At 39.2% G+C, this 12,096-nt stretch overlaps 1 protein-coding gene across 1 annotated transcript in view; it reads left to right on the forward strand.

Annotated features, from left to right (window-relative positions):
* Arl15 (ADP ribosylation factor like GTPase 15) overlaps nucleotides 1-425 on the forward strand; it is a 393,453-nt gene extending 393,028 nt beyond the window's left edge. Inside the window, exon 5 of the mRNA XM_048800049.1 lies at nucleotides 1-425. This exon is cut by the window's left edge and continues 2,332 nt beyond it. The gene's annotated coding sequence lies outside the window, so the exon portion shown is untranslated.
* The last annotated feature ends 11,671 nt before the right edge of the window (nucleotides 426-12,096 follow it).

Consider the following 12,096-nt stretch of genomic DNA (forward strand, 5'->3'; position numbering starts at 1 on the left):
GCCTGGGCGGGTGGGGGTGCTTGGGTTGGGGGTGTATGTCCTATTCCTACTTTCCTGTAATGTGCCACAGGTGTCTTAGTTTGCATATTCAAATATTATATAGGAAAAACAGTCTGTTAGGAATTTCTTCACTTAGCTTCTTATTATATTTATGGAAGTTTCCAGTTTTTGTACCTTCTTAGTGAAAGCAGTTGCCTTTTTATAATGGCAATTAATTTATATAAAACTTTGTATCTACTGTAGTTTACAGTATTGGTTGCTAATTAACTGCCATATTGCCCTGTCTTTCTATTAAAGAATACTGTATCTATACTTAGAGGTTAACAGATTAATGTGGACATTTGCCAGGCAAGAACTCGTATTGTCCGTGATTTATATATGATTTTCACTCTCTTCAAATGAAAATAAACGCTGAGTAGAACTGACGTTTCCAGACTGACTCCTTTCAGCTTTAGCATTTGGGAGTCGCAGACTTCTGTTTACATTTCTGTTGCCTGTTTAAGTCTTCAAAATAAGTTCTGCTGCTCTTGGGTCAAAACAAATGATTAATCCGCATTTCTTTTGAAGCCATTGTGAAAACCTCAACAGAAAGTCACAAGTGTCTTTTCCAGTTGGTTCAGTGGCTTCGGCAGCAGTTTACTCTCATGGGAGCTATTCCTGGGGAGTGAGTGAACAGATTTGAGATGTCAATGAAGTGTCATCCTTTAGTCAAAGGATCATTTTATAATATTTGCAGCAAAAGCAACTTCAGAGGGTGGCACTGTTTGGTGTGATGAACTGTTTCCTTCCGTGGTGATGGATGCCCTTAGGAAATTATAGATACTTTTTAATTGACAAGAGAAGAAATCCTATACATTTACAGGTCGATCCTTAAGGATGAGAGTACTCTAACAGAGAGAGTGGAAAGGTAAAATTAAACAGTGGATAGAAGAGAGAAAATGAAAAAATAAAATACGTAATAGAAGATGATAAAATTCAAATCCCAACTTTTGTGTGGTCCCCAAATCAACATTCTTCTTCCACTTTCTGTTTGGCTGCACAGAGTTTGCAATGCTTCACTTCTAAGCTGGGATCCAACCTGCATCCCGAGTCTCATTTCTAAGATGGGCAATGAATGAGTGAATGAGCAGTTCTCTACCTCCTGAGCATCTCACACCTACCCAAGCAAGTGTAGACAGAACTGTAAGATTTTTAAGCAAATGTGTTTTTTTTTTCATACCCAGGTTGCATAGTCAGACTCAAATGGAAATGGAGTATTCTTACCTTACTTTATCCTCTTTTTAATTTCAAAGTGCATTTTCATTAACCTATCAGAATGGAGCAAGATATGCAGGGTAGTGGGGATGGACTTGAGAGCTGCCCTTTGGGATCACTCCTTTTCAACTTGTTTGGAAGAGAGGGTCTGTCTTTGTTATGCAGAAACTTTAGGATATTGATTCTCAAAAAAAAAAAAAAAAGAAAATGAAAGTATTGATTCTCGGCTTCAATTGCTCCCCAGCCTCCTTCAGGAGATCTGAAGTTCATGCTGTGAAGTGTATTACCATATCATCCATAGTGTTAGGAATTCCTTGCTCCCAAGGGTTTACAACTTTTGGTCAACGACTGAGTCAAAGGTGATTAAATGATTTGCATTTCAGGGCTAAATGTTTTGCAACTCAAATGCATGAAGTGACTGATGAGCCCAAGTTTTGGCACCCTACCACACCCCCACCCACTTGTACTAATTTAGGAACATGAAGAGAATCCTTTGTAAGATTCAGAAGCCTCAGATGGGATATCAGTTTCCCCTCCCCTTTCCAATTTTCTTTGAATTAAAAACTTAAAAATTTCCCATTTCATCAGATCTGGAAATTCCATCTTCCCATCCTGGGAGCTTGTCTGTGACAACCTCTTCCTGTTGTGACTTTCTGAAACCAAGGCAAAGAGTTCTAAAGTCACAAAGAAGAACCCCTCCATCATATGCCTTATCTAGCATTCTCCTTTCCTACAAAACAGAGTGAGGTAAAAAATTTACTATTTTTCTCTAATTTAATCTTGCATTCCACCTCTGCTCCATGAAACGTGCCCTATTCAAGGGGTCCTGGTTTAGAAAGGCACCTATGGAGTTCTCAGGCTTAGCATGTCCCTTCCTTTTCTTTCTGTGCTCTTCAAGTCCTCAGATGCACAAGGGAGTTTCCCTAGGACACTGTAAATAATCACTTTTTACTAGGGGCTACTGTAGGCCTTGTGGTTTTCAAAGCATCATCATTTGCCATATGTACTTTGTGAGATCATTGGTACCTTTTGGAGAATAAAGAAAGAAAAGCCTAGATTTAATGCCTTGCTAATCTCGGACAGGTTTATAACCCAATCTGACTCCTGACCCCCTATCCCCCTTCCTTGCTCTTCTGGCTAGACATGAACCAACATGGATACAGCCATCAAACTGCACTTTAAAAAAAAAAAAAAAAGATCTGCAAACTACTAAAGAATGGTAAATTCCTTTTTCCTTGTTTCTTTTTTAAAAAATCTCCTCTTATTCTATCCGATATTCTCAAAATGTTCTACACAAATATTTCAGTCTGATTTTTCCCAGCAGCAGCATTCCAACCATGGAGATGAGTTGGCAACATGTTCCCCAGAGAAGAAAGCCTGGCTCCAGCCTATGGGGACAGATCAAAATAAGCCTTGAATAAGCAAGCATCAGGTTCCCCTGTCTCCCTCATTTTCTCTTGGGATGAGGGGGGATGGGGTTGGCCATTTCAAAAACCCTGAGATCACTTACATCACAGGCGACCCTTCCCAGAGGTGTGAAATCCAGCCTCAAATGCCACAACCTTCGCTGACAAGTGATTCATTGAGATAGAGGCTGGAGCTGCAGCATCAAACAGATGTCAGACAAGACACCAAACCCCTAGAAATGATTGCTTTGCAAGCAATGGAACGACTGAAAGACCTGGCCTAATGATGCTCCCCGTGTCTGGACAAGCTTACAGAAGACGTGAGGGTTGGGGGAGCTGGCTTTAAACAAAGTCTGCAGAGGTCTGTTTCTGGAGCAAGAAGTGAAATCACCTGAGAGGCTCCTATGGGGATGGGTGGTTTCTGACCTGTTTGTATATAATATATGTAAAGGTCAATCAGAAAAATGCATGTCAAGGGCACCCCGAAGGCCAGACTGGTGTGATATGATATTAAATCATTAAACATAAATATCAGAGTAAATTTAAAAATGAGATTTTGTTGGAACGGAAACTGCTCACCAAAAGGCAGAGACAGGAATGCAAACAGTAAGTCCAGCTGTCATGCTCTGTAATCTGGAGCAAGTCAGGTCTGGCTCTGGACCTTCTCCAGTTGTTTTACAGCTTTCTAGACATTGGATGTATCAACCCAACACTTTTATTAAGCAGGATTTTTGAAATGACAGCTTATGAGACTTGGCCTACTGTTGTCCTTGTTACAGGTATTATTTCACAATTAAGACTCTTGGTTTTAACAATTTTAGGACTTTCATTCATTTGTTGAATACAGTGTACCACACATTCTGTTAGCCGCTAGGGATATGACAGTGAATGATAGGCTTAGTCCATACTTTTGGAGGATGTTAATTCCTATAACATTGGATAAACTGGATTATTTATGTGAATGTAGAGATGTCTTGGAGGGGGAGTTATATTAAAATTGTTATTTGAGTCTCCAGATTTTTAAATTCTGGGTCCTAATTCCTGGTTTTTAGTCCTCATATGGAATTGGTTTTGAATGCTGTTTAGTTTCTTTTGAGATCATTAATGAAACTAGAAATCTAAAACACATACATAGAAAAGGCTTTGTCTCTTTCTTAGCATCTTTTTATAAACAGAACCCTGTAAAGCTAGCACCTTTATTCTGCTGTTTTACTGCCACAACAACAAAGCACTACATCTAGCACACAAAAGCACTTCCAAAATGCAAAACCAAACTCTGTCAATTACCTACTATTCTTTTCATCTTCCCTGTATTCAAAGGGCTTTACTTCTTTTCTAGAATAGCTTTGTCTCATCCTTCTGTCTATTGATGGGACAGATGATCTACATTTGAAATGTTGAGTGTTGACTCTCGTAAAGGAAAATTCTTAGTAGCTCTCTCATGTGTTTTATTCTACCTGACAGGAAAGGCTGCTGCATAAAAGCATGCTACAGTTCACGTGCCAGACAGAGGCAGTAACCTGTAAGGGAGTAGAACCCCTGTGTTTTTGTCTCAAGCAGCTGCTTTCTTTTCTTCTCATTGAGATTGGGAACTTAGAGAAACTACTTTAAATCCATTATTTATTCCTAAAGAGTCCTTGGGCAAAGTTGTTCCTTAAGTAGGAGTTAATGAATTTTGGATTTAGAACATTTTTGAAAAATCTATGCCAAGGCCATTTGCATATCCATGAACACCTAAAGCCAATACTGTTCTTCCCTCACCATCCCCAATCTCTTGGTGCATGTGCCTCTAGAGCACCAGGATATATCATACCCTTACAACTGACCACCTGGATGTCCAGGCAGGACCACAAAAAGAAATTTAGAAATAGAAACTTCTCTATTTTCATTTTGTTAATTTTAAATCACTCAAATTTCTAGGAAAACAGCAGGATCCAATGAAGTCACATAATGCCAGAGATAAATTAAAATGCGTAGATTTTATAATTGATGTCTGCGATAGGGAAATAATGGATCTGACCAGTGATCCCCACTGTCCACTAATGTCACAAAGAAGGAAGCAAGCAGGCATTATGTGCTTCAAATAGAAGTGACAGTACTACTTGGGAAGTATTCTTATCAAAAAAATTGAACAGTCAATTTTTTTGAGTCAATCAGTCCTCAAAATCTAAAAATTCACAGAAAAAAATAGAGAAATATGAAGTCTGTTTAATGACACACAGTAATGAAATAATCAAATTCCAGACCACCAGCATTTTGGAAAATTCGTTTCTTTAATAAATTGTGGGAAGTAAAAGAAGAAATGGAGAAAACCTATAGATTAAAAGAGTCTTAAGAGCTCTATCAAACAGTTGTAGAGCATGGGACTTATTTGGATTCTGTTCCAACCTGCCAAAATGTAAAATAATAAAGTTGAATGCAATTGGAGCAAAAAATTAGCACTTATTGAATGTTTGATAAATCAAGAAATCCTTGATTAGTAAGATCTTTCAAAGTGTGATGATGGGATTGTATATTTTTAAAAGGAACACTTATCTAGTGGTACCTACTGAGATATATATGGATAAATGTGATGTTCAAGATTTACTTTAGGGAGGAGAATTAAGTGGGAATATTGATGAAACAAAATTGGCCATGGGTGATAACTGTGGAAGCCAAGTAAGGGTGACAGATATTTGTGCTGCCTTGCTTTCTGCCTCTGAGTGTGTAATTGACATTTTCCCTCAAGAAAAAGTTTTTGGAGGAAAAAAAGGAAAAAGTGAAGAGAGTAAAGTAAAAACAAACTACAGAATAGAAAATATTTGCATGCAAAACCAAACATGTTGCCAGAACATATTCAGAACAGCAAATCGGAAAAAAAAAATCAACTTAATGGGAAAATTATCAAGGGACTTTAACAGGCACTTCCCAAGGACAAGGATATCCAAATGGCTTTATTAGTAAAATGCAAATAAAAACTACCATAAGAGCACCACAACTCACCAGAATAGCAATCAAAGACAACACCAAGAAAAAGAATAAGAATAAAATGAGTGTCAGTCTGGCATGCAAATCACCACTGAGAATTCGTGTCCTGATTCCAAGAAGGAAGTTTGTAGCATGTTGACTAATTCGAATTTTTGGAGTCAACCAGAACTGCCTTGAGTTTGGCTTCACTCCTCACTAGCCACATGACACTAGACAAATCATTTTAATATGTTTCCAGGTTTTTTAATCCATAGTAAAGATGTATCTACTTCAAAGGATTATCATGAGAATTAAATAACACCATACATGATAATGTGCTTCTCCTAGCAGCTGGCACTTAAACATTCAATAAAGGTGACAATTATGAATCCAGGAACATGTTTGAAGCAACTTTCTTTTTGCATTTCTTAGGTGGAAATCTCTGCAAGAGCTGAGGTAGGTTTGAAGGTACAAACGGTAAGGTTTTATAATGAATGAAATCGCACAATGGCTACAACACTAGTCTTGTAACCCAGTCCTCGCCTAGTCATGGAGCATTTCTAGGTCAGTAAATTCATTCAGCAAACACTGATCAGATGTGCATTGTGTGCAATACACTGGGCTGTGTGCACTAGGGAAAGCCATGAGAAGATGTAAAGCTCAGGGCTAAGTATTTGCTAGAAAGAACCAAATTATGATGCTTATGGGGCATCATCAATTTATAAATCATAGAAAGGCAATGCTATATCTTCTGTCACCATTTATACATCTATGGCACTAATACAAAACATTTCATAAATATTGCTGATTGGCTAGCAACTTCAAGATGAAGTTGGGTTTCAACCGAACATTTTTTTCCCCACTAGAATTGTATAAGGGTGAACTTTTTTTCTTGGTACCAGGAATTGAACTCAGGAACACTCAACCACTGAGCCACATCCTCAGCCCTAATTTTTTGCATTTTTATTTAGAGACAGGGTCTCACTGAATTGCTTAGTGCCTCACTGTTGCTGATTTGAACTGATTCCACTGTTATGCTGGATTTGAACTCAAACTTCATCATCAATGATTATAAGGGTGATCACATTCATTGCAGAAAAATACAAAGATTGTAAAGGAAAAATTAGTAAATAACTATAATCCTAGAAAGAATGACAAACATTATGATGCATATTATTTCAATTTCCTTTCTATATACTTTTACAAAATTGGGTTCATACTGTACAAATTATTTTTGGAATTTTTTGTTTATTAATATCTTAGAAACATTGTTTCATGTTGTTAAATGTTATATGTGGGACACGTATAAAGACTTACACTGAGAAACAAATATACCACTGATGATAACTTTTGAAATACTTATTAGAGCTTTTTAGTTAAATAATACTTGAATAATTAGAACATTTAAATATGTATATATGAAAACATATATAAGTTATAGTTATGATATTCAAACATTTTTACTTTTTTTGAGACAGAGTCTCATTAAGTTGCCCAAGTTGGCCTCAAACTTGTAATCCTTTTGCCTCAGCCTCACTAGTCTTGGAGATGACAGACATGTGGCACAGTGCCCAATAATTTCCAACCTATTTTAATGTACTTGTGTCAATTTTGTTAAAATATTTACAGAATTGAAAACTTGGGACTTAATGGGTTAATTAGTACTGCCTAGCATTTACAAGTTCCCTTTTGTTGGATGTTTGGCTGTTTTAAATGTCTTCGTGTAAGAATATTTGTGCACATTCCTTGGTGATTTCCATAGAATAAATAGAAGTTAGAATTCCAGCGTCTGAATGGAGTTATAGGACCAAGATGTGTAAACACTTTAAAGTTTTTAAAACATATTCTGAAACCACCCTCCTAAGCAATGTCAATTCACCATTCCTGGAAATGCCTGGATGCTAGTTCCTTGTGAACATGGATTTTTTAATTATTTTAATCTCCTGATTTAATAGGTAGAAGACAAAATCTTAATTTGCTTTTGCAACAACTTGCATTATAGCTAAACTTTAAATAAGCAAAATAGCTTTGGCCATCATTTTCTGGGGAAGTGGAACAAGTGACCAATATTTAATTCCGTGGCCTAAGTGCTAACTCAAAACTTTCCTCCCACTTATTACTTACTATTGAGCACAGGGTAGATTTGCAATGTATATAGTGTCTGTATTTGTGGGCTGGAAAGATTTATAAATATACACCATGTACTTGTGATGAGTCTGTGTGCAGAAAGTAAGCATGAAACAAGGGGAGAAAGAAAAGACAATACAGGCACAGAGAAGGCAAGCATCGGACATATTTGTTATTCTCTCCCAGAGGAAAGGATAAAAACACAAAGAGGATGGGAAGCTGAAGTCAGATAGTGGACAGCCTTGAATACCAGGATGGAGAACTGGGATGAAATCTAATGGGCAATGGGGAGCCACTGAATATTTTGAGGAAGACTAGCATAATCAAAATAGTCCTTCAAGTAAAGCAACGAGGGAGAGGGTGGGTTGCCAGGGGGCAGCTCTTGGGTGATCACAGGCAACAGATAGACAAAGGTGTTAGGATGAAAGGTGTGCCAGGAGAACATTTGTCAAAGGGAACAAAAATAAAATTACTAAGGCCAAGCTAAAGGGCTGAAGTAATGAGAGAGAACTTGAAAACCAGACTCCTTGCCTTTCTCACCTGCCTTCTGGTGCAGAGCCCCATAGTTGTGAATAGTAAAGACAGAAATGGATGGCCTCCAGAGGTGACTGGTGAGTCCATGATGCTGGTGGACAAGTGGAGGTTCTAGAGGGTGCTGCCCCCACCTGCCCATCCATGGAAGGTTCCAAAAGTCTGAAGACTCCCATAGGCCACCCAGAAAGTGCTTTGTTGACACTCAGACTGCCTCAAATAGTAGGGTGTAGCCAGGTGTGATGGTGCACATCTGTAATACCAGCAACTCAGGAGGCTGAGGCAGGAGGACCAAAAGTTCAAGGCTAGCCTCTGCAACCTAACAAGATCTGTCTGAAAAAAGAGAAAGGAAAAAGAAAAAAAAAAAGGACTGGGGATGCAGCTCGGTGGTAAAGCACCCTGAGTTCAATCCTCAATTCCAGAAGAGGGGAAAAAAAAAAGATAATGGGTCTTACTTTTAGGCCATTAAGTGAGGTGAATAGGAATCCATTTCTGAAGCTGCATAACTGGGCTGTTAAGTTAACTTTACATGGCCCAGCAATAGCTAGGTGAAAACAAAGCAAAACCTGTACTTCATTCCTCCAGGTGGATCCACCTTCACAGGTGTGCAGCTAATGTGTTTACACAGCATGCTGTGCTCAGAATGGCCCTGGGCTTGGTTTAATACTCTGCTGCCATCATCTTGGAATTAATAATTTTATTATGAACTTGTGTTTTGTAAGGGAAGTCCACAGGACAATATGAGTAGAGGAGCTACCATAATATGTCTACCTCTTCATATGTTGCATCTCCAAGTGTTCCATTAGCACAGAATTCCAGTGGATCCACAATTCACAGGAGTTCAGCAAGACTTAAACCAAATACAAAGTAGGTGTGTTGAGTCTACACCTAGGTAGAGAAGGTGCTGCCATGGTTTGAGTGTCTCCCAAAGGTCTGTAAGTAAAGGCCTGGTACCCAGGGTGGTATCAGGAGGTGTGTAGGCCTTTAAAAGGTGGAGCCTACCAGGAGGTCCTTAGGTCATGGAGAGCACCATTCCTCTCTTTCCTTTCTCTCTTTCTCTACCCACTCTTCCTTTTCCTCTCTCCCTGTCTGCTTCCAGCCTCTAGATTTAACTACTTGCTCTGAAATATGCTCCTACTATTGTCATCCACCACTTTCTTTAGAGGTCAAGGCAATCTTGGATTTGAACCTCCAAATTATGAGCTAAATAAATCTTTTTTTTCTCCCCTCCCCCCACTTTTTGTTTTTTGATGCTGGGGATGGAGCCCAGGGCCTTGGCACATGCTAAGCTTGTAAGTTATACCCTCAGCCTGACTCTTCTCTTTATAAGTTAATTGCCTTAGGCACTTTATTGTAGTAATATGGAACTGACTAATACAGGTGCTGACATCCCCCAAAGGCCATGCTGTCTGTCCAAACCTGAACTTGCTTCAACTGCAGAAGATGGCCATGGCATTCTAAGAAATACAGACTATGCAGGGAAGCCTATCTTAGCCTTTCTCACCTGTGTTGCTGCTCTGTATCGGCCAAATTTTGACTCCAAAGATAATGACATCAAAGGGTGGGGAAGATAAGGCAACACATGGTTCTGGTTCTTTTCAGGTCTTTCTTATGCATCAGAATCCAAAGTAGAGAGTTGATAGAGTAATAAATAAAATAAAAACAGATGAGCTAGTTTTGTGAAGAACACAAACGCACGTGTGACCTATGAAACACAAGTTGTGTAATTTCAGTGACTATACAAATTACAACTGGCTTCTAAAAACTGGCATCACACAATATAAAGATGAATGGTAGAAATCATGCTAACAATTTTAATTTTTAATTTTTCTTGACTAAGAATGACATTAAATAGCAAATAGAATCACCATGGCCAATCAAGATCAGGACCTTGGAAAAAAGGAAAAACTTTTTATCAGCATCATTTTTTTCCTCTGCTTTCTGAACTACACTTTCATTTTGCACTGAGCCCTGCTAATTATGTAGCCAGCCCTGTGCTAAATGGATGTACTGACTCTGAAACAAATTAACTAGCTTTGATTCCAACATGGATGCTTGTTGACCCTGACAAGTCGTTGACCTTTTTAAGGCTCAGTTTCCTCGTCTGTAAAATAGGAATATTAACAATCCATACTAAATAACCATAGGATCTTTATATGCATTAAATGAAATACTGTAAATAAGAAGTCTAGCACCTTGCCTGCTATCCAGCAGATGCTTAATGTTAGCTCTTGCAATCACTAAAATACATTAGCTATCACATGGTAAAACTCAGCTTCTGCAGTCAGTCAGTCTGGGATTCCACCATATGGTGATGCTGGTGCAGCACTGCTATGTGTACTTGCTCTGCCCACCTCCACTTAGCTGCCTTCCTCTCTCTGTGAGGAAAGATGTGCCAGTCATTCTCTAGCATGGGGCACTCCTTGCAGGCAGGTGGCTTGTAAGTCCCTACCATCTTACAGATGCTGACTCTAGATAGCATGCCCATTTTTAGTCCCATGAACTATGGCCCAAGTCACATGATAGCAAAAGAAATTCCAAAATGAGGCCCAGAGAGTACAAGGGTCCCTCTGTCACTTCCCAGCAGGGAACAAGACAACCAGCAAGCACTTCTTACTTCTCACCCAGGACAAAGTGTGGCCTGCCCTCTAAGGTGATATTTGAAACTTTTGGAATTTTTTTTAAATGTCTTTTTGATAAAGTAGATTTCCCAAGATAGAACACAAGTCTGAAATCATAATACTACCTTTTAAAGGCAGGGAACAAAATTACCCACTGATATTGACATCATACTGTTGAGCTTGAAATAGCATTACTTCAGCAGACTTCTAACAGGGTTTCTGAGCATGTAGCCTATATGTAATCGGCATAAAAAGGACTGGGAGAATACCTCCAATAGAGGTTCCTAGGTCCAGCTCTTCTAACAGTCAAAAGACCTGAAGTGGAAGGCCCAGGAATCTGCATTTCAATGGACTGATCCCCAGGCAACTCTGACCATGTCTACTTTTTAGAGTTTGTGGGCGGCAGCGGGTGATCAATAATGAAGATGTATTAGGAATAAGGAAATGTGTTTTTCCAGGTGCTATCAAATTCAACCCACATCAGCCATGCTCTTCTAAAGCTGTGGTTGGGTATTGCCTGGACTTAGAATCCACAGGTCCTCTGTAGTCTTGGGGTTCTAAGTGGCATGCTGTAGTGTGAGCCCTGTTGAGATATAAAGGGGGCTTCTGGAAGTAGAATGAGGACCCAGATCTGAGAAAAAAAAAACGGGGTCCTACTGAGGACTCTGAAGAAAAGCACTGAAAGACTCTAGTGAGAAGGTTTGGGTGTGCTTGAAGCAGGCAGGCATCAGACCACATTGCACTTACTCTTGCATTTCAGAAAGGTGTTCCAGTAGATATGAGGCAGGACAGTTTTATGGAAATCAATTTCTGGTTCTTCGATTCGTCCAGATATTCATTCCTAAAATTGGTCTGCCCGTGAAGAGGCTGGTACTGAGATGCTTCTTCTCTCCCTCCTGTTTACAATTCCTCTGTCCCACTTTAGAAAGACAGGCAGACCTCTCCCTACCCTTCAGAGCTGGTTAAGCCTCCAGTGACCTGAGAACTTAAAGACTGCAAGCGGAGTAGAAGGAAAAGCAACACTGACTTCCTGAAAAGAAATTAGAGCTTTGACCAAATGCCACTCTGCACCTCCGGTCTCCCAACCTCGTCTCATTTCAGAAGACTCCAGATAACTTGCGTTCGCATTTAGTCTAACCAAACTATCCAAGTCATCTGAGTATCAAATAAAAGCAAAGAACAAGAGATCAGAACTTTGAAATAAGTTCACC

Source organism: Marmota marmota, unplaced genomic scaffold, assembly GCF_001458135.2.
Source record: "Marmota marmota marmota unplaced genomic scaffold, marMar, whole genome shotgun sequence".
Classification (NCBI taxonomy): domain Eukaryota; kingdom Metazoa; phylum Chordata; class Mammalia; order Rodentia; family Sciuridae; genus Marmota; species Marmota marmota.